This window comes from Musca domestica, unplaced genomic scaffold (assembly GCF_030504385.1).
Source record: "Musca domestica strain aabys unplaced genomic scaffold, Musca_domestica.polishedcontigs.V.1.1 75, whole genome shotgun sequence".
NCBI classification, from domain to species: domain Eukaryota; kingdom Metazoa; phylum Arthropoda; class Insecta; order Diptera; family Muscidae; genus Musca; species Musca domestica.
The window spans coordinates 852,336-875,439 of NW_026712393.1; the positions used below are offsets into that span (position 1 = coordinate 852,336).

At 36.0% G+C, this 23,104-nt stretch overlaps 1 protein-coding gene and 2 non-coding genes across 3 annotated transcripts in view; 2 read left to right on the plus strand and 1 right to left on the minus strand.

The window, feature by feature from the left end:
- LOC131806386 (neurogenic protein mastermind-like) overlaps positions 1 to 23,104 on the minus strand; it is a 418,316-nt gene that overhangs the window by 354,264 nt on the left and 40,948 nt on the right. The window lies entirely within an intron of this gene.
- TRNAT-CGU (transfer RNA threonine (anticodon CGU)) lies at positions 182 to 253 on the plus strand. The gene has a single exon. It is a non-coding gene; the product is annotated as a tRNA-Thr (tRNA).
- TRNAT-UGU (transfer RNA threonine (anticodon UGU)) lies at positions 629 to 700 on the plus strand. Its single transcript has one exon. It is a non-coding gene; the product is annotated as a tRNA-Thr (tRNA).

The following is a 23,104-nucleotide window of genomic DNA, read 5'->3' on the forward strand; positions in this document are numbered from 1 at the left end:
GATAAACGAGGGCGGAAACAAGATACCACATATAGTTACAGGTTTATTTGGAATGAGGAAGTATTTTGCAATTCTTTTCTGATGAATGTGTTCTAAAATTAATTTTAATAATTTAATTATTTATCCAAAACAAAATAATATCCAAATGGCGGCATTAGACTTAAATTGATCCAAATCCGGAGCCCCTTTAGCTCAGTGGTAGAGCACTGGTCTCGTAAACCAGGGGTCGTGAGTTCAAACCTCACAGGGGGCAAGCTTACAATTTATTTTTAGAAAACCCCGTATATTTATAAAAATGTAGGATTTTCAAATAATAATGTTCTCAATGTATGATAGTTGAAGGGGATACATTCCAAAACCATTTTGGGTTAACCCAACTATCAAGAAAATATCTTTTCCCTGTAAAATGTATAAAATTTGTAGGAAAAGTTACATTTTCGGCGCGGACCCGGGCTCTGCGTACATCCATGAATGTTGGTAAATAAATTTTTCCAAGTCTAGTTTGTTATTCCTATTTATTTTTAAAAGACAAATTTTAAATTATTTATGAATTTATTAACTTATTTATTTATTTATTTTTTTTTTTTGAAAGATTTAATTTCACTATTACGGAGACCGAAATTTGTCAGCCTCTTTAGCTCAGTGGCAGAGCACTGGTCTTGTAAACCAGGGGTCGTGAGTTCAATCCTCACAGGAGGCAATTACAAAATATGTTTTTTCTATAAAAACAATGCATATTGTTATAAAATGTATTCAGAACAAATAAAAGTCAAAAACAGTTGGGAATGCATACCAGAACGACACAACATCACCTCTTATATATTAAAAGCGGTGACAAAATAATACTAAGTCGATGCTTCCCTGCAGGAAATTGCGATGCCATGTTGACATGGGTCAAGTAAAAGAACTACATCAAGTTTTGATCATATTTGAAATTAGGACCTCAACCAATTTCGCCCAAAACTTATCAACTTCGTTTGTTTTTACCGAGATTTTTGAACAGGATTAAAAATGTTAAAATATAGATATGAGAATATAAAAGTAAGAGATGGAGAAAGGCAGAAACACCTAAAACATTTCTGATTGGCTTCGAATATAAAAGAGCAAAGGAGTTTCTGTAGTTCGACTGAACGGATTAATGTTTCTCGTTCCTTTCCTCAAGAGGAGCTAGGCCGTTCATCTATTTGCTTTTAGAACAGTCTTTTATACGGTCTTTCATAAAGCTTGGTTCCTCATATCCTTTTTTATGCACTCCACCACATTAGGGAGAGTATATTAAGTTTGTCATTCTCAGATATTAAGTAGGTCTGTAAAATTTTCGATATTGAAAATGGGATGTATGTTCACGATTTATACAGTTTCAACTCAAATTATGGTACTTTTCCGGATTTTAGTCATATTTTTCAACCGAAATGGCTGTAAATCGACAATTTGCGTTTGCAGCAGGCAGAATATTGTTGCAAAGAACTGTCCATTTAGGTTCAAATGATATAGACACCATTTGACAGTTCTTTCCGATATTTGATTGATTTTAGACACATTATTGAACGCCATTTTTACCAAATTTATTTTTTAAGTCCCATCTTGTATGGCAGATACTTAATTATCTAAGTTCATGTTTTCGCATAGTCCCTTCATAACAGCAAAAACCTCTATAATATTCGGTAGTTTGATGTTTTAGACACATTTTTGAACGGAATAGTTGCATAGTTGCACTAGGTCTCACATTCTCTGGCAGATAGATTTGGTATAGCCCCATATAGCGGTACCTCACGATTATTTTTGTTTTGGCATCTTTTCCACTACAATTATTTTATGTTTGGTATTTGGAGTTCTCAATAGGTACCATGTTTACTGACAAAAAAAGTTTATACAGGTTCATATTTCCGTGTAGAACATCCCGAATCTCAGTATTTTGATTATGTTAACCACATTTTCAATAGAAATGTTTGAATTTGAAGTTTCTGTTGGATCCTTCGCCCCTGGTCCAAGCAGTATATATAACCCTCATTAACTATATTTGTATTTTAATGTTTTAGCCGTAATTCTCAATGTTTTTACACCCTCCGTCATACTGTGGAGGGCCATTCTGTTTGTAACTCCTCAAAATACTCAAGTTCGTACATGGACTATATTGGTCATCGTCTTCGTATTGCCCCTATAACGATACCTCCAGATATTCGGTATTTTTATGATTTTAGCTTCATTAATCACCGCAATTGTTTCCAATTTCATATTTGAAGTTCGTAATGGGTACTACAGCCTATGACGGTAAATTGTCTATGCAGGTAGGAAGGAAGTATTGATTTTTGTCAAACTTAGGGCCCACTCCTGGTACCTTCCCCACAAAATGTTAATTTACTGCACAGAAATATAAAGGATAATCTAATTTCGCTCCAACTTTGCGGATCCTAATATTTGTATCTGTGCTAGGCCAGGTGCGAAAATAGATACTATCGGTCCACTCCATCAAGTTCCTCCCCCACAAAGGGTAAACATTTTCAACATCCATGAAGCTCTTAAAACACGAATTTAACATTAGATTCCATTCAGACTTGGCACATCTCAATATTTCTGCCAACATAAGATCTTTTATGAAGATGGTGGGGATCGGACCATTCCTACTGGTACCTCTCCCACAAAGGGTCAAAATTTTCAATAACCAAAACGATCATAAAATCCAAAATAAGTATCTTGTTCTCTTCAAACTACACACATTACAATATTTTTTTGATCCAAGGTCTGATGTAAAATTGAGATATATTTCCAATACTCATATATGTCATAACTTGTGAAACAAGTCGAACATAGCTGCTTTTTACTTTTTTGATATCGCTGTTTTTCAAGATCTTAAGATCTAATGGGTCCTTCAAATATCCTAATATTTTCAAATTATTTTTTTTTAACAAGCAAGAAAAAAGAAAATCGTTTTGAAGGAATTTCCTTTGTTATGTAGGTATGAAAGTTAAATCATTATACCCTACACCACAAGGTGGTCAGGGTATTATGTCTTTGTGCATTTGTTTGTAACAGGCAAAAAGGAATCGAGATAAACCCATAGTTCCTTTTGATGATCTGCATAGAATCACATTCTGAGTCGTCCATCAGTCCGTCTGTCCATGTATTTTTGTAAACAAAGTACAGTTTGCATTTATTGCCCTATCGAGATGAAATTTTGCACAAATCATTTGTTTGGCCCAAGGGCGAACCCTATTGAAATTGGAGATAATCGGTCAAAATTTAGATATAGCTCCCATATATATCTTCGTCCGATTTGCCTTTTATTGTGCACCAAACGTGTAATATCAGCCCGAATAGTATGGAATTTTGCACATACAACCAAATTAGACCTGAAAATAAGTATGCCAAATTTTATCGAAATCGGTTCAGATATAGCTATAGCTCCCATATATATTGTTCATCCGATTTGTTATTTTTGTCCTCCACAGCCGTAATATGCACTCTGTAACAACAATATTTGGGGAAATATATCAAATGCAGCTCAGAAATACCTTTGCTAAATTTTATCGAGATCGATTCAGATTTGGATATAGCTCCCATATATAACTTCGTCCGATTTACCATTTATTGTGCACCAAACGTCTAATATTTGTCCAAATGGGATGGACATACGACCGAATTTAGTCTAGAAGGTAGTATGCCAAATTTGGTGAAGATTGTTCATCCGATTTATTGTATTTGTTACCCACAGCCGTAATATGCACTCCGTAACAACGATATTCAGGGAAATATATCAAATACAGCTCAGAAATATCTTTGCCAAATTTTATCGAGATCGGTTCAGATTTGGATATAGTTCCCATATATATTTTTATCCGATTTCAAATTAATTCCGCACCAAATGGGCAATACAAGTCCGAATTTAAAAGATACAAATGCTTCAGCATATTTAGTCCTTTGAATTTTAAATTATAATCATAATCATAGCGTGTATGATTGAATTCTCCCATAATAACTCTTAATTATTAAGTGGATCTCAACTAAGTGGTGTAGGGTATCATAAAATCGGCCCCGCCCGACTTTAGGACTTTCTTTACTGGTTTGATGTTGTTTTTTTCAAGTTAATCACACAATATCTATTTGGTCCTACAAATATCCCAATGTTATCGACGTTTTTTAACCAAGCAATCCTTTAAAATTTAAAAAAAAATAATTTCAAAAGAATTTTTTTTGTTATGTAGGTATGAAAGTTAAATCATTTCAAATAATTTTTCATTTAACGTTATATTTCAAGTGCCACATTGTAACGGAAGAAGAAACAATGAAATTTAATTAAACGAAAGGTTTTCCATTTTGTTGTTAATTGGTGCGAAATGAAGGATGGTCATTCATATTCAATGTAGAGACCATTTCTTAGGGAATCAACGACTTGAATTGCTATGAATTCCGCACCAAACCTAAATGAACTGAAACGAAATGAAACCCTATGTCACGACCCCTTTGCATCAAATGAGGGTGAACAACACGAACCTCAGTCTCAACCATCATACAATTTATGAAGACTCTCTCCAGTATCTCAGAGATAAATATATTTATTACCAAGCAACTATGAATATTGGACGGTATATTTGCAAAAGGACAGGAATATATCAACGAAACCAACCCAGACTTTTAGTCCTCAGTCATATCTCTCTTTTCGCAATTACTCTTCAAACTCATCTAAGAGTTATTTTTCTCGATACCTTTTAAAGGTTTGCGAATGTTAAGTTTGGAGAGAAATGCATAACAAATGTTACTCTTTGGAATATTTATTGAAAAACCATATATGTATATGTTTGTATGTAAAAATATCATAGGATGAGCGATTGGGTGTATATGCATATGCATACATATGTATTTTGGAGAGTGATAAGGGATTAACTCCACTCATTTTGGTATTTAACGGTTTCATGGATGACTTCATGAGTAAACAATAGCTGGAACAAAATATAAACAAATAATAAAAAGAATAATGAATGTTTGGACCGGGTGGAATTAAATCAATGGGGGAAAACGAATATTAGAGTTAAATTTGAAAAAGTAGTCATTGTGTATTGTTATAATATAAATAAGTATATATTATTGTAAATATGAGTGATTGTTTGGTTTATCAGCGGCCAGAAGAAACGGCTTGGGCTAGAGTCTTAAAAATTTGGAATAAAAAACCCCACTAAAAGGTGCAGAGGTATTAAGGCCAGGTTTTTGGTCTGAAATTCTTAACGTTCACTATGCACAAGAGACATCAAACAAGTTGATATTTTTGGAAGTTCGGTACTATAAATAAGGTACTATAAATTACCACAAACTGTGTTTATACCCTTCACAACAAGTTAAAAATATCAGTCTGCTATGCCGATAGATGTATACCCTCAGTCAATGTTAGATTATTTAAATATATTTTGATTCTGTTATTATTATTCAAATTTTTGACCATCTATGGAGTAGGTTCCGAAGAAATGGACCAATATTCGCCATTTCGTAACGGACCTAAATAAATTTGATATAAATATTGCGACGTGCCAGGTTTGGACTATATTGGTCACTTCCTGTACTTTATGTGAGATATGTGATATTTTTTAGAAAATGTTGAAATTACGAGAGGTACCAGATATAGTGGACCGAAGTATTCCATTTTCATGCTTCATCAGATAAAAATATTGGTATAGGCAAACTTACAAGAAAATCCAACATTTATATTCAAATCAAAAATTCCATATTCATCTCAGGTTTCTGTTTCAGAGAAATATTCAGATATAGCAAGTTGTAAGGAATCGCTGACTTCTTTCGCGAATTATGACAGATAAAATTATTGGAAGTTGTGACCCTTTGTGGGTGTGGTACCAGAAGGGATTCGCAGATATCTCTCATCTACACAACAGATCTTGCGTTAGCAAAAATTTTTGCAAGTGTGAAATGTGAAGAGAGCTGCTTATTGTTATGATGCTTATCCCTCGATTTGTGAGCGTTTTCTTTTTCAAAATGTTGAACCCTTTGTGTGGGAGGTTCCAGAAGGTGTGGTCCGATCTCTACCATCTTTTTAACAGATCTCGTGTTGATGGAAATATTGAGATTTACCAAGTCTGAATTGAATTGGATGTTAATTTCGCGTTTTCTGAACTTCATGGATATTCAAAATGTTGACATTTTGTGGTGGAAGTTCCAGAAGGAGTGAACCGATATATCCCAGCAGCAGATCTTGTGTAAGTAGAAATAATGGGATGTGTGAAATATGAAGAGAATCGGATGCTTATTTCCGATTTTATAATTGTTTTCGTTATTTAGAAACTTGACCCTTTGTGGCGGAGGTACCAGAAGGAATGGCTCGATACCATCTCTACCATCTTTATAACAGATCTTGTGTTGATGGAAATATTGGGATACGCCAAGTCTGAATGGAATCGGATGTTAATTTCGCGTTTTATGATCTTCATGGGTATTCAAAATGTTGACACTTTGTGGGGGAGGTACCAGAAAGAGCGGACCCACCTTCACAGCAGATCTTGCTTTGGTAGAAGTAATGGGATATGTGAAATATAAAGATAATCGGATGCTCATTTTGGATTTTATGATCGCATTGGTTATTCAACATTTTCAGTCTTTATGGGGGAGGTACCAGAAGGAATTGTCCGATCTCTACCATCTTTGTATCAGATTTTGCATTGCTAGAAATAGTGAGGTGTGCCAATTCCGAATGGAAACGGATGTTAATTTCGCGTTTTGTGAACTCCATGGATATTCAAAATGTTGACCCTTTGCGGGGGATACACCAGAAGGACTGGACCGATATATTCCATCTTCACGGCAGATTTTGTGTTAGTAGAAATAATGAGACGTGTGAAATATGAAGAGAACCGGGTGCTTATTTCATATTTTATAATAGTTTTGATTACCCAAAATGTTGACCCTTTGTGGAGGAGGTACCAGAAGGATCTCTACCATCTTTATGATATATCTTGTGTTGATGGAAATATTGACATGTACCAAGTCTGAATAGAGTCAGAGTTAATTTCGCGTATTATGGACCGCATGGAAATTTTGACCCTATGTGGACAAGGTACCAGAAAGAGTGGGCCGATATATCCCATATTTACAACAGATCTTGTGTTGGTAGAAATAATGGGATATGAGAAATATGAAGAGAACCGGATGCTTATTTTGGATTTTATAATCGTTTTGGTTATTCAAATCTCTGACTCTTTGGGGGGGAGGTACCAGAAGGAGTGGACTGATATATTCCACCTTAACACCAGATCTTGTGTTAATATAAATATTGGGATGTGTGAAATTTGAAGACAATCGGACCCTTACATCACATTTTATAAGAGTTGTAATTATTCAAAATTTGACCCTTTGTTTGGAGGTACCTGATGGAGTGGACCGATATTGTCAATTTTCGCACCTGACCTAGCACTGTTGAAACTATTAGGATTCGCAAAGTTGAAGCATAATCAAATTATCGTTTCTCTTTCTGTGCAAAAAAAAATATTTTTTTTAAAAACTCTAGCATTTATGGGGAAAGTACCAAAAGGAGTGGGCCGATATATTCCATCTTAACACCAGACCTTGGGTTAATAAATAATTGGGATGTGTGAAATTTTAAGACAATCAGACTCTTATATCAAATTTTATAAGAATTATAATTATTCAAAATTTTGACCATTTGTGGGGAAGTTACTTGATGGAGTGTACCGATATTGTCCATTTTCGCACATGATCTAGAACTTATGGAAATATTAGGAGTTGCACAGTTGGAGCAAAATGAGATTATCCTTTCTCTCTCTCTCTCTCTCTGCAGAAACATATTTTTTTAGAATTTCGATATTTTGTGGGCAAGGTATCAGAAGGAGTGGACCGATATTGCTCATCTTCGAACTCGATCTAAGTTTGATAATAGTATTACGATGTACCAAGTTTGGACCAAATCAGATACTCCCTTCGAAAATTATCGTGCACATTTGCTAGGCAGACATGCAGACAGATGGACGGACATCGCTAGATCGACTCCAAATGTCCTGAAACGGATTTTGTCCAAAGAGACCTAGGGTCTTAAACCCTTATTTCGATGAGGTACGTTTTGGCCGTATCAAATGATATATACCCTCTCAAGCCATATGGCTGAGGATATAAAAATGTACCCAAAGTGTGGGTATCTCGGCCCCCTGACTAAGTTCATGTATCTTCAGTTCCTTTCAGATGGAAAAATTCAATAAACCGGATCATATTTCTTGATTAAATATTGAGTCACATAAAAATCTTAGTAGTCAATTAATAATATTACCATTTGCGAAAAAAAATCTATAATATCTCAATTCTAAATAAACTTTTCCAATCAAATCCCCACATGAACACGCAAGTTCCCCTCACAAAAGTCCCGATTTGCAACTTAAAAAAAAGACACAAATGCCAATTCCTTCTTGCATCGCCAGCCAGGCGGGCAGTCAGGCAAGATTTGAATTTCATTGAAGCGTTTTCATTTGCAGCCCTCAGCAAACCTTTGCAGCACATCCGTTAACATTCAAGTACAGTTGTTTTCTGTTGTTGTAAGGACAACAATAAAACAACACAACAGACAAGAACATTAGGGCCAATGAAGAGGATGTTTTTTTTTTTTGTTGCTGCTGAAAAAGGAAACAAAGCCGGAGCAGACAACGGGCAAAAGGAAGCAACGAAGAAAGTGTGTGAATGTGTTTGAAATCCAAGCGTATAGTGCACACCTGCTGCTATTCAAAATATGAAACGACTGAACTGAAGTGCCTTTTGTTTGGTGCTGCGTGCCAATCAGAGAGTTAAGGAAAAAAGTAAAAGTTCAAAATATCCTGGAAACCGGTCTTTGTCGAAGAAATTGGGAAGAAGAAAGAGAAAAGGTTAATTCAGAGAGAGAGAGAGAGAGAGTTGGCAAGAGAATGAGCAAGGATAAGAGTTTAAGGACTTCCTCTACACTCTCTGACACTCATACTCTTGCTCTCAGCCACATACTTTGCTGTAGTTGTTTTGCAGATATTTTTTTTCTTTGTAGAAGAGGTATTTCATAAATATTTCTTTCACCACCATCTCCGCCACAATCATCATTGCCCACCACCACTCCAAGAATTGGAACTTGGTTCTTTTAGTTCTTTTCACCGAAATCAACCTTTCGTGACACTTAAGAATGCTGTTTGTTTGTCACGGTTAGTTTTTAGTTCATCACAGAACAGACCTAATTAAAATCCGACATCTATTCTATTCATGCTTTTATTTCTAAGTTTTCTGGGTTAAGTTGTGTCGGAAAACTGGGTTTCTGAGGAAATATTTTATTTCATCCTTTGGCTGTCGTCATTTTTAAATGGAAATTGAAAAAGTTTATGGAAATTATATTTAAATTTGGATGTGCAATTTGGCTGTCTATCTCTATTTATAAAGGAGAGGGGTGATTATGAGTAGAAAGCGGAATTTTATGAAGGGATTGGAAAAAAGTATAGAATATCAGCAAGGGCCCGATAAAAATACATCTAAACAGAACTCCATTGAATATTAGACTCCCTTTCAATCCGTTCATACTTCGAAATACCTATTAGATCTATGGTTAACAAAAATATTGAGATATATTGAAGCTCACTGGAGTTCTTTGGGCTTTATGGCTATTCAAAATTGTGACCTTTTGTGGGCCAGGTCTTGCATTCGAGTGGACCGATATATTCCATCTTCACACAAGACCTTGTGTTAAAAAAAGTATTGGGATCTGTAAAAATAGAAGACAATCGAACGAGAAATAATATTTTATTAGACTTATGATTATTCCAAATTTTGTTTTGTTGTGAAGGTACCAGGTCCCATATATTCCATCTTTACACCAAATCTTGTGTTGCGAGAAATAATGAAATGTTCTAAGCTTTAAAGAAATCGGATGCCCATTTCGCGTTTTCGAGCTTCAAGGCTATTCAAAATTTTTACCCGTTGTGGGGGAGGTATCATAAGGGGTGGACGGATATATCCCATCTTCACACCAGATCATTTGTTAATAAACATGTTGGGATGTGTGATATTTTAAGAGAATTGGATTCGCATATTACAATCGTTTTGGTTAATCAAATTTTTGACCTTTTGTGGAGGAGGTACCAGAAGGAGTGGACCGATATCTACTATCTACACAAAATATCTTGTGTTGATAGAAATATTGAGATGTGCCGAGTTTGAAAGGAATTGGATACCCATTTCGTGTTTTACGAATTTAATGGATATTCAAAATGTTTGTGGAGGAGGTACCAGAAGTAGTGGATCGGTATATCCCATCTTCATAACAGATCTTGTGTTGATAGACGTGTTAGGATTATTCTAAGTTTTGTCCATTTTTGAACCTGACCTAGCACTGATAGAAATATTGGGAACTTTCATAGTTTGAACGAAATCGAATTATCCCTTCTCTTTTTATGAGGCAAATAATTTTCTTTGAAAATTTTGATATCAGAAGGAGTAAACTGATGTTGCCTATCTCCGAACTCGATCTAAGTTTGACGATAATATTACGATGTACCAAGTTTAGACCAAATCGGATACTCCCTTCGAGATTTATCATTCGCACCAGTCAGCCAGCCAGATGGACGGACACACAAACATCAACGCCACATACCCTTAAACGGATTTTTTCGAAAGAAACCTAGGGTCTAAAACCGTCATTTCGAAAAGCGCGTTTTGGCCGTATGAAATGATATAGACCTTCTGTAGCCATATGCCTAAGGATAAAAAAACAAGTTAAAAGATGCCAGTCGGCATAGCCGAGAGATGAATACCATCATCCAATGTTCGATTACTTAAATATATTTTGACTTCTGTTATGATTATTCAAATTGTTGACCCGCTATGGAGTAGGCTACGAAGGAATAGGCCAATATTGTCAATTTCGTGTCGGACCTAAATAAATATGATATAAATATTGCGAAGCTTAGATTTGTTCGAATTGGTCACCTTTGGCACGAATTATGACTTTCAAACGGCCAATGAAACCGTCACACGCCCGAATGTTGCTCTGCGGTATTTTGGCCCATTCCCGGCGAAGCGCTTGCTTGAGATGATCGACACTATGGTATTTTTTAGTGCCAACCTTGCTTTTTTGGTGGCCATTGTGCGCTGGAAATAAAGCGAGGAACCTCTTTTTCTAACCATTCTTGGGTGGCGCGTGCTGAGTGCGATGGTGCGGTGTCCTATAGGAATGTCCAAGGTCTGAGGCCAAAATGTTTGCGCGCCCAAGGCTTTAATACACCCTCCAGAATATTTTCGCGATAATATTCGGCATTTATTCTGATGCCACGGTCGATTAATACGAGCGGAGAGCGACCATCGGTTGTTATGGCGGCCCATTACCATCACCCTGGCCGGCGCTTGAGTTCTCATAGCCAACCGAAGGTGCACATTTTCAGCTCATCTCTTTGGCAAGTAAACACGATCATTTTGGTTGTTTACAAACTGCTGGACAATGAATATTTTCTCATCGGAGAAAACCCAATTTGGGCAGTTCATCACTTTCGTCCAAGTAACTTTTTAGCGTTTTTGAGTCCATTTTATTTCTGTAGCGGTGTAAGTTCTTGCAATTTTTGGAACTTCAATGGCTTTACCCCGTTCTCATTTTTCAATATTTGCCGAATGGAATATTGCAATATGTTCAGCTCACGAGCCCTTTTTCGGCCACTGCGATGCTGGTTTCGATCAAGTCGCTTCTTTACTTTTCGAAGCATTTCGGCTGATGTTGCTGTTTTCTTCTGTCCACTTCCTTGACGTCGGGCTACGCTACCAGTATCACGGTAATGAGGGATGGTACGAAAAACAACATATTTATTCACATTTAGTGGTTTTCCAGCCAAATATAAAGAAATCCCACTATCACGCTTGAATTCCATCACGAATAACTTTTTTTTTTCTGGAAAATTCTCAACAAAATGCTTTTGTACGCTTGTAAACAATATAATGAGCTGTCACTGGAATAATTTCAACAGCTGTTGGACGAGTGGCTTAGAAATGACAACAGTCTGAAGTTGGTTGCAATTCTTTTCATCTCACCCTGCATACGACTCATATGATTATAGCGCCCAGAAATGATGGCAGTCTGAAATTGGTTGCAGTTTTTTCATCTCACCCTGTATAGGACTCATATGATTATAGTGCCCGGAAATGATGGTTGTTTAGATTGGCCGTAAAAAAAAACAACTTTGTTATACCTCTTAATAAGTGACGTCTACTACTAACTTGGTTCGCCTACAAATCTATTATTATTTGATCTCTATTTCAATAAAAAGAAATTGGATTGGATATTATTAGCGACAACGTGATAACTGGCAAATCAACACCTTTGGCAATTTTCAACATTAATAGCCAAGATTTCCTAGTCACAATGTCTGAAAATACGTTGCTATTTTTCTTCGTTACGCTCCATTTAGCGCAATTAAATTTTTTGAAAACACCCCCTCACCCTCACCAAATAAAGATCTAATCTAATTTTTTTTTTAACTACACGTGCGGCCCCCAGTTCTTTATTTATTTTCATTGAAGCCCCCCGATATTTATTTGTTTTGTTTGTTTTTTCTTCTTTTTTTTTTTTTGAACGGTATGGGAATATTTTTGAAAAAAATACAAATTCTAAATCTTTTTTAATTATCGCCCCATAGAGTACAATCGGCCAGTGTTATTTATTTACCACAGGCGCCATAATTCGTAATTTCTGTTTTCTTATCTCTCGTGTTGTTAGTGGTGTTGTTGGTGTAATATTATTGTATTTATGAGCAATGGTAAATATGCCTGGAAGAGAGAGAGAGGGAGAAGAAATGCTTTCTCTCTTTTTTCGTTATTTACTTACATTTGATGATAAGCAGTGCTTTTTATAGATGATTTTATAAATTCTGAAAGTAAAAACGAAAAAATGATACAATTACATAAAACAAGTAAAAAAGCAGTAAGTTCGGCCGGGCCGAACTTTGAATACCCTCCACCATTTGGAACGAATTTGGAAATTTTCAATAAAATAACATTTGCCAAAAATTCTATTGAAATCTTAAAAATAACGAATATAGCCGTTATATCGGGGTCTACACAAAGACGTGGACCTGCATAGGCAACTTTTGTCATAAGACATTGAAATACGAAACTTGAAAAAAAAAACGTGAATAACCTCCCTATACCGAATATAGGGACGTACTGACATATGGGGCTTGTACGAAGGCCTGGACTTGCATAGACAATTTTCTGTGATAGACTGTAGTTCCCATTACAAACTCTAAATACGCAATTTGAAACAACTCCGACGATTAAAGTCCCTAAAATCGCCAAATATCTAATAACGGGGTGGGGGAAAGAGATATTTCTCTTCCAGGGAGTAAAGTGATTGGAAAGAATTTTTAGACAATTCCATTGAAAAATTTTGCTAAAATCATCAACATACTGAATATCGGGGGTACCGTTGTATGGGGGCTATACGATATCGTGGACCTATATGAACAAATCTCTTTCAGAGGGTAAAATACTCAGAAGGAACTCTTTGCGAACAATTCCATTGGAATATGTTGCTAAAATCATCGAAATACCGAATATCGGGGGTACTGTTGTATAGGGGCAATACGATATGAGCAATTCTCTTCCAGAGGGTAAAGTACTCAAAGGGAACTCCTTGTGTGGATTTTCAGACAATTCCATTGGAAAATGTGGCTAAAAACATCAAAATACCGAATATAGGAGAGTACCGTTATATAGGGTCTATACGATATCGTGGACCTATATTAACAATTCTCTTTCAGAGGATAAAGTACACAAAGGGAACTCCTTGTGTGGTTGTATGGGGGCCATACGATATAGTAGACCGTTATAGCCCATCTTCGAACTTGACCTGCCTGCAGACAAAAGACTGATCTGTGCAAAATTTTAGCTTCATATCTTTATTCGTCTTGACTCTAGCGTGATTACAACAGATGGACGGACGGACAGGGCTAGAATTTTACGCTGATCAAGAATATATATAATTTGTTGATTCTAAAATTATTATTTCGATGAGTTACAAACGGAATGACGAACTGATATATACCCTCCATACTATGGATGGTGAAGGGTATAAAAAAGTATTGAATTTAGACAAACATACGTTTCCTAAAACAGATTTTTCAGCTGGGTCCAACAATAAAGTACCCTATTCATTATAAGTTACAATTTAACCTCAAGTTTAAGTGAAACAAATTGGGTGAAAATTTACTGGAATTTTTTGCATTCTTTAAATTTTTTTGGGGTTCCCCATTTTGTTCCCGGAATTCGAGATTAAAATAAAAAACCACCCATTCAGTCATGTAGGAGAAGTTTATTGTGAGATAAGATTTTATGAGGTAGGCACAATTTTTTTTAGGGCAAGTGAAGTTTTGGGGGTTCCCCCGTTTTGATACTCTGAACATAGTTTCAGTATGTGACCAGTTATATGCATAAAATCAGCAATTTAGGTTGACAATACAAAACTCCAAAATACTAATTTTCAGTCAAACAAATTGGAAAATATGGCCAAGACCCTTGAATGGAATAGATCATTGAAATTTGATAGAGATCTTTAAATTGCCTCTATCAAGTTTCAGAGCTCTACTGGGTGCAACCAATTTCAGGCTGATGCCATTTTCGACAGCTGTTAAAATTATTCCAGTGACAGCTCATTATATGGTTTACAAGCGTACAAAAGCATTTTGGTGAGAATTTTTCCGGAAAAAAAGTTATTGGTGATGTCATTCAAGCGTGATAGTGTGATTTCTTTATATTTGGCTGGAAAGCCACAAGTGGCTATCGTTAGAGCACTCCAGCATTTAATTGTGCATAAATCATTTGTGTCTCGTTACCGTGATACTGGTAGTGTAGCCCGAAATCAAGGAAGTGAACGGAAGAAAACAGCAACATCAGCAGAAATGGTTCGAAAAGTAAAGAAGCGACTTGATTGAAACCCGCGTCGCAGTGATCGAAAAATGGCTCGTGAGCTGAACATATCGCAATATTTCATTCGGCAAATATTGAAAACTGAGCTCGGGGTAAAGCCATTGAAATTTCAAAAAGTGCAATAACTTAAACCGCAGCAAAAAGAAAATAAATAGGAAAGAGCTAAAGAGTTGCTTCGCTTGGCCTAAAGTGGTGAACAGCCGAATTTGGTTTTCTCCGATGAGAAAACGTTCGTACCTTCGGTTGGCCACCAGAACTCAAGCACCGGTCATGGTGATGGTGTAGGCCGCCATAACAGCCGCTCTCTGCTCGCATTAATCGACCGTGGCATCAGAATAAATGCTATATATCATCGCGAAAATATTCTGGAGGATATTGAAGCCTTGGGCAAGCAAATATTTTGGCCACAGACCTCGGACATTCCAACAGGACTCAGCACCATCGCACTCAGCACGGGCCACCCAAGAATGTTTACAAAATGAGGTTCCTCGCTTCATTTCCAACGCACAATGGCCACCAAAATCTCGGGATACCAATCCGTTGGACTATTGTGTCTGAAGTATTTTGGAAAGCAAGATTGGCACTAAAAAATACCAAAGTGTCGATTACCTCAAGCAAGCGCTTCGCGGAGAATTGACCAAAATACCGCAGAGCAACATTCGAGCAGCGTGTGACGGTTTCATTGGCCGTTTGAAGGTCATAATTCGTGCCAAACGTGAACAATTCGAACAAATATAAACTTATTCTAAAATTTGATGCTATTTCCGACATTTTTGCTTTCATTCAATAAAATTAACCAATAAAATGTAAAAATTATGGCGCTTGACTTTGTTGCAGTTTTTTTATCTCACCCTGTATATGTTGACTTCTGTATGATTATTCAAATTGTTGACCCTCTATGAGCCAATATTGTCCATTTCGTATCGGACCTAAATAAATATATTGGTTTCTTCCTTGAGAGATATGTGATAATTTTTAGAAAATGTTTAAATGTGTGTGGTACCAGATATAGTCGAGCGATGGTATTCCATTTTCATAGTTCATCTAATACAGATAAAAATATTGGTATCGGAAAAATTACAAGAAAATCGAACATTTCATGCAATTTTATGCGAAATCAAAAATTCCATATTCATTTAAGGCTCCTGAAGAGATTTCCAGATATCTACCATCTTCACAACAGGTCTTGTGTTAGCAAAAATGTTTGTGTATGTGAAATTTGAAGAGAGTTGGATGCTTATTTCGCTTTCTTTCAGCGTTTTTATACCCTCCATCATATTGTGGAGGGTATATTAAGTTTGTCATTCCGTTTGTAACACCTCGAAATATACATTTTAGACCCAACAATGTAAACGTACAGTTATATGTCGATTTAGCGATATCCGTTTATCCGTCTGTACCTCTTTGCCTATGTCCCTATAGCCTATGACAGTGTTTATGGCAATATTGTGATGTGCCAAGTCTGAATGGAATCGGGTGTTAATTTCGTGTTTTATGAGCTTCATGATTATTCAAAATTTTGACCCATTGTGGAGGATGTACAAGAAGGAGTGGACCGATATATTCCATCTTTACGCCAGACCTTCGGTTAATAAAAATATTGTAATGTGTGTAATTTGAAGACATTCAGAGTCTTACATCACATGCATAATCATAATTATAAAAAATTTTGACCCCTTGTCCATTTTCACACCTCACTTAGCACTGATGCAAATATTAGGATTTGCAAAGTTGGAGCAAAATTGGATTATCCGTTCTCTTTCTATGGAGTAAAATATATATTTTTTTTAAAATTTCGACCTTTTGTGGAAGAGGTACCAGAAGAAGTGGACCCATATTGCCCATCTCCGAACTCGATCGAAGTTTAATAATAATATTCCGAAGTTTGGACCAAATCGAATACTCCCTTCGAGATTTATGGTACGTACCGGCAGACGGACGGACGGCCATCGTTAGATCTACTCCAAATGTGCTGAAACGGATTTGGTAGAAAGAGACCTAAGAGGCCAACGAAATAACAGGTCCGTTAAATGCCAGCCAAATGGCGATGAGTATAAAAAACTGTATTTTTCTCTGAGTGCCAAAATGCTGTATAAATGTAATGAATTCAATTTAAGAAATGTCTACAAAATCAATTTTGGATTAGCTCCCATAAACATAATATTTTTACTTAGCATATTTTTATACCCTAGTATCAAGAAACTAATTAAGTCTGCTCCTCGAATTAGAGTGACAGGCAATTAATTTTACTAAACAATAACAAGTAAATGACCCATTCTTCTCCAACTTCTTGTTTGAATTAGTTTTCATCACATTTGATTGCATTGGATTTGGCTTCTTGTAATGCAACCCTCACACCGCTCCCCCCACACGAACAATCATAATGGAAGTAATGCCTCCCGTTCTCCCTCATCCCCAAATTTCTGGAGAGACACTTGACTTGTAGTTTTTCGTTTAATTCCAATGTGGTTGCAGCTGTTGTTGTTATTGTTTGAGTTGTTGTTGCTACTTCTAGCATGGCTTTCATCAAATGCACATTAACCAGATGACAAATGGCAACTTGTGGCCTCACTTCCACCAAAAACGCTTTGTCAACACAGCCGATGAAATCGACTTCGGCGACCAAGTCATCCGACGAATGTGAATCTATTCGACAATAATCACAATCATTATTAACATCGTCGCAGCCGCATTATCATCGTCAGAAATCATCACCAGCCAGTCAGTCCGCCACAATCTAACTTCTATGAAAGATGGCCTCTAATGTGGTTCAGTCGGTTGCTTGCAACGTTTCGTACATACATATATAAATGCATATGTATGAAGACACCATTGTGGGGCAATGCAACTACGAAATCGTTGTCTTAGGTGCAAGAGAGATGTCGGCATACATGTCTGCGTTGCGTTGGCAAAATTGCAAAAGTGTGCAAGAAATGAGACCCAAAGAATAGGAAAATGGAAGCAGAATTAAAAAAATAATATTTCAAAATATATGAAATCATATGTCGGTATCTGTCGCGTTAAAAGTGACAGTTACAAAAATGCACGGTAATTCCAAATTACACCTCTTGTTGGAAGCCCCTGTATAATGTTTATGGGCTCGAAAAAGAACAGCCATTCCTTGTATATATTTTCAAATTTCAAATCCTTTATTTTAATTTAATTTAAAAAAATACTTGGTGTTTATACCCTCAGACATATGGCTACCGAGGGTTTATATCATTTGATACGACCAAAACGTGCCTCATCGAAATAACGGTTTTAGACCCTAGGTCTCTTTGGACAAAATCCGTTTTAGGACATTTGGAGTCGATCTAACGATGTCCGTCCGTCTCTCTCCGTGCCCTCGCTAATTCTCGAAGGGAGCATCCAGTTTGATTCAAAATTGGTACATAGTAATATTATAGTCAAACTTATATCGAGTTCGGTGATGGGCAATATCGGTCCACTCCTTCTGATACCTCCCCCACAAAAGGTCAACATTTCCATAGAAAATAATTTAACTTATGGAACAAGAACGGATCATTCAATTTTTTTCAAACTTTGTAAATCCCAATATTTGTATCAATGCTAGGTCAAGTGCGAAAGTGGACAATATCGGTCCACTCCATCAAGTACCTTCTACACAACGGGTCAACATTTAGAATAATTACAAGTCTAATAAAATGTGACATAATAGTCTGATCGTCTTCAAATTTACAAATCACATTACTTTTATTAACATAAGGTCTGGAGTGAAGATGGAATATATCGGCCTACTCCTTCTGATACCTCCCCCACAAGGAGTAAAAATTTTGAATATCCATGAAGCTCATAAGACGCCAAATTGGCATCCGATTCCTTCCAGACTTGACACATCTCAATATTTCTATCAACACAAGATGTGTTATAAAGATGGTAGAGATCGGATCATTCCTTCTGGCACCTCCCCCACAAAGTTTTGAATAACCCAGAAAAAGTTGAAATTTTCCAAACAAAAAAAAAACATTTTGCTGCACAGAAGGCAAAACATAATCCGATTTTCTCCAACTTTGCAAATCCTAATATTTGCATTTCTAGCATTAATGCAAATATTAGGATTTGCAGGTGTGAAAATGACATTATCGGTCCACTCCATGACGTACCTCCCCCAAAAGAGCTTAACATTTTTAATAATTATAACTCTTATAAAATGTGATATAAAATTCCGATTGTCTTCAAATTTCATACAACTAAATATTTTTTATAAAAAACAATCTGATGTAAAGACGGGATATGTCGGTCCATTCCTGCCTCCGGTACCTCACGCACAATGGGTCAACGTCTTTAAAATCCCTGAAGCTCATAAAAAGCGAAATTAAAATCCGATTCCATTCAGACTTGGCATATCTTAATATTTCTAACAACACAAGATATGTTATAAAGATGGTAGAGATCGCATCATTCCTTCTGGTACCTCCTTCACAAAGGGTCAAAGTTTTAAATAACCAAACCGATTATAAAATCCGAAATAAGCATTCGTCTCTCTACATATTTTACACATCCGTTATTCTTACTAAAACAAGATCTGCTGTGAAGATGTCCCATCGTTTCACTTCTTCTGGTACCTCCCCCACAAAAGGTTGAAATCTCAAAACGAAATATTTTACTGCACAGAAAGAGAAAGCATAATCCGATTATACTCAAACTTTGCAAATCCAAATATTTGCATCGGCGCTAGGTCAGGTGCGAAAATGGACAATATCGGTCCACTCCATCAAGTACCTCCCCCACTAAGGAACAACATTTTGAATAATTTTAACTCTTATTAAATGTGAAGTAAGCATCCGATTCTCTTCAAATTTCACACATTCCAATATTTTTATTAACACAAGATCTGGTGTGAAGATGGGATATATCGGTTCACTTCTTCTGGTACCTCTCCCATAAAGGGTCACAATTTTAAAAATCCATGAAGCTCATAAAACGCGAAATTAACATCCGATTCCATTCATATTTGGTATGTCTCAATATTTGCATCCGCAAAAGATCTGTTATAAATATGGTAGAGATCGGTATCGCCCCCACAAACGGTCAAAGTTTTGAATAACCAAACTATCTAAAATCCGCAATAAGCATCAAACTCTATTCAAACTTCACACATCCAAACATTTTTGCTAACGGAAGATCTGCAGCGAAGCTGATAGATATCTGCTAACCCCTTCTAGTACCTCACCCACAAAGGATCACAATTTTCAATATTCCCATCTGTCATAACTTGAGAAAAACGTCGGCGATTCTTTACAACTTGCTATATCTAAATATTTCTCTTTACCAGAAATCTAATATGAATATGTAATTTATCGGAATTTATGACTTCGCAGTAAATTGGATACAAATGTTCGATTTTTTTTTGTAATTTTACCCCATACTAAAAGTTTTATCTGTATTAAGTGGAGCATGAAAATCGAATACTTCGGTCGACTATATATGTTACTCATGCACAGTTCAACATTTTCTAAAAAAATATTACATATCTCATATAAAATGATGGAAGTGACCAATATAGTCCTAACCTGGAACGTCGCAATATTTATATGATATTTATTTAGGTCCGATACGAAATGGACAATACCATTCCTTCGGAAGCAACCCCATTGAGGTTCAAAAATTTGAAAAATCATAACAGAAGTCAAAATATATTTAAATAATCGAACATTGGCTGAGGGCAAAACCGACTGATTCTTTTTAATTTGTTTTAAATTCATTCGAACCCAACAGCAACAACAAAGTTGCAACAAATGTTGCAAATGAAATATTGCCGTTCTTTTTGCAAAGGCAATTCATTAATTTTTGCCAGCGGAAGTATATCATCGGTCAGATGTCTACACAGTTGTCGCATATTTCACATTCTCTGTAATTCAATTGAAATCAATTAAAAATCATTTTCAAAATCGAATTACATTCACTTGGCTTCGTGATGGACAATTTTGCAGTTACGCACACACACAGAAACACATTTGGTGTGACGCCTTCGTTTGGGTGTGTTTGTGACTAAAATCTTGGCGAATGAAAAATGTATCACAAGATAGCCGGAAATTGAAACAATCTAATCGAATATTATTCATATAGGAGTACGTAAAGAGGCTGCTTTGTTCAGGGCGGATAGGAAATTTATGCGAAAAAAATTCCTGCTTTTGTTTGAATCCGAAATTGAACTTTCAAGAAAAAACACTGATTCAATGAGTTTTTTGTTTTCATTAAATAAAAATTAAAGATTTGAATAGATTTTGACTTTCGAACAAGTTAAAATGTATCTATGGGGTAGGTTCTGAAGGAATGGACTAAAATTGTCCATTTCGTATCGGACTTAAATAAATATGATATAAATGTTACGACATGCCACAGGTTTGGACTTTATTGACTACTTCCTTCACTTTGTCAGAGATTTTTAGAAATTTTAATTTTTAATTTTTAGAAAATCTTGAATTGTGCGTGTTCATCTAATACAATAGATAAACATATTGATATATACCAAATTACAAGAAAATCCAATTTTATGCAAAATCACAAATTCCATGTTCATCTCAGGTTTCTGGTTAAGAGAAATATTTAGATAGATCAAATTGTAAACATTCGCTGACTTGTTTCGTAAATTATGGCAGATAAAAGTATTGAAAATTGTGTTGTGTATATATCATCTTCGTCACAGATCTTACGTTAGCAAAAATGTTTGGATGTGTGAAATTTGAAGAGAGTCGGATGCTCATTTCGGTTTCTTTTTGTGTTTTGTTTTTTTTTTTTTTTGTTTTTCAAAATCTTGGACCCTATGTGGGGGAGGTACCAGAAGAAATGGTCCGATCCTACGATCGTACTAACAGGTCTTGCATGGATGGAAATATTGAGATTTACCGAGTCTGAATGGAATCGTTTTCTGAGCTTCATGGATATTTAACATTTTGACTCTTTGTGGGGGCGGTAAAAGAAGGAGTGATCGGTTGATAGAAATATTCGGATGGGCCAAGTCTGAATGGAATCGGATGCTGATTTTGCGTTTTCTGAACTTCATGGATTTTAAAAATGTTAATCCTTTGTGGACGAGGTAATTGACAGAGTGGATCGATATTGCTCATTTTCTCACCTGACATAGCACTGATACAAATATTAGGATTTGCAAAGTTGGAGCAAAATCGGATTATCCTTTCTCTTTCTGTGCAGAAAAAAAAAATTATATATTTTTTTGTCGTAGATGGTTTTGATTACACAAAATCTCAATGTCATTGGATATAGTTCCAAACTATTTGCTCAAACGATAAATTTCCCAATAAACAGGGGATGTTCCTAAAATGCACTGTCAAATGAAAAGAACAATGGGTTGATTAACCACGAAAACATGATGTATTATCAACACGCCTTGCTGTCATAGAAATTACGCAGACATTTAAAGGAAATCTAGAAAAACAAGGATATTGAAATCCAATTGAAGCCATTCAAACAGAACCCCCCCCTAACGTGCAATGCCATCACAGCCAACGAATCTTGTAACAGCAATAGGACATGGAAAACGTAGACAAACACAAAATAGATCAGAATGATTAATGCGTTTGGAGGTGCATCAACGGCAGTAAATCCAAAACAATTTGGCTAAGCATTGTGTGAGACGAAACACAGATATGGGAGAAACATTAGGGTGGGTCAATTCATATGAAATATAAGAACTCACTGGACAGTAATGGTCAAAATGTTGATGAATTTATGCAAATAGTAAGTAAAAAATCTGTAATTTTCGCCGGGTCGAACTTTGAATACCCTCCACAATTTTGAACGAATTTGCCTTTTTCAAAAATTAAAATCTGTTAAAAATCCTGTTAAAATCTTAAAATTACCGAATGTAGCCGTTATATTAGAATCTGTACGACGACGTGGACCTGCATAGACAACTTTTGTCATAAGCCATTACAATATTCTACTTCTATTAGGGGCGTGGACCTGCATGACTCATTTTCAATACCAAAAGTCCTGCAGACCAAACACTCAAACTAAGTAAACTTAAAAATTCCTTAATTCTCTTACGAACAAGTGTGCCGATGAAAAAAATCTTGTATGTATCTGCATTGTTATAAAAACCCATCGCAATTTACAATGTTAACATCGTCTTCCTATAGAAAAAAAATTGACCCACCCTAATATACACAGCAACCAGGGTGCATTTACAGACCAACTA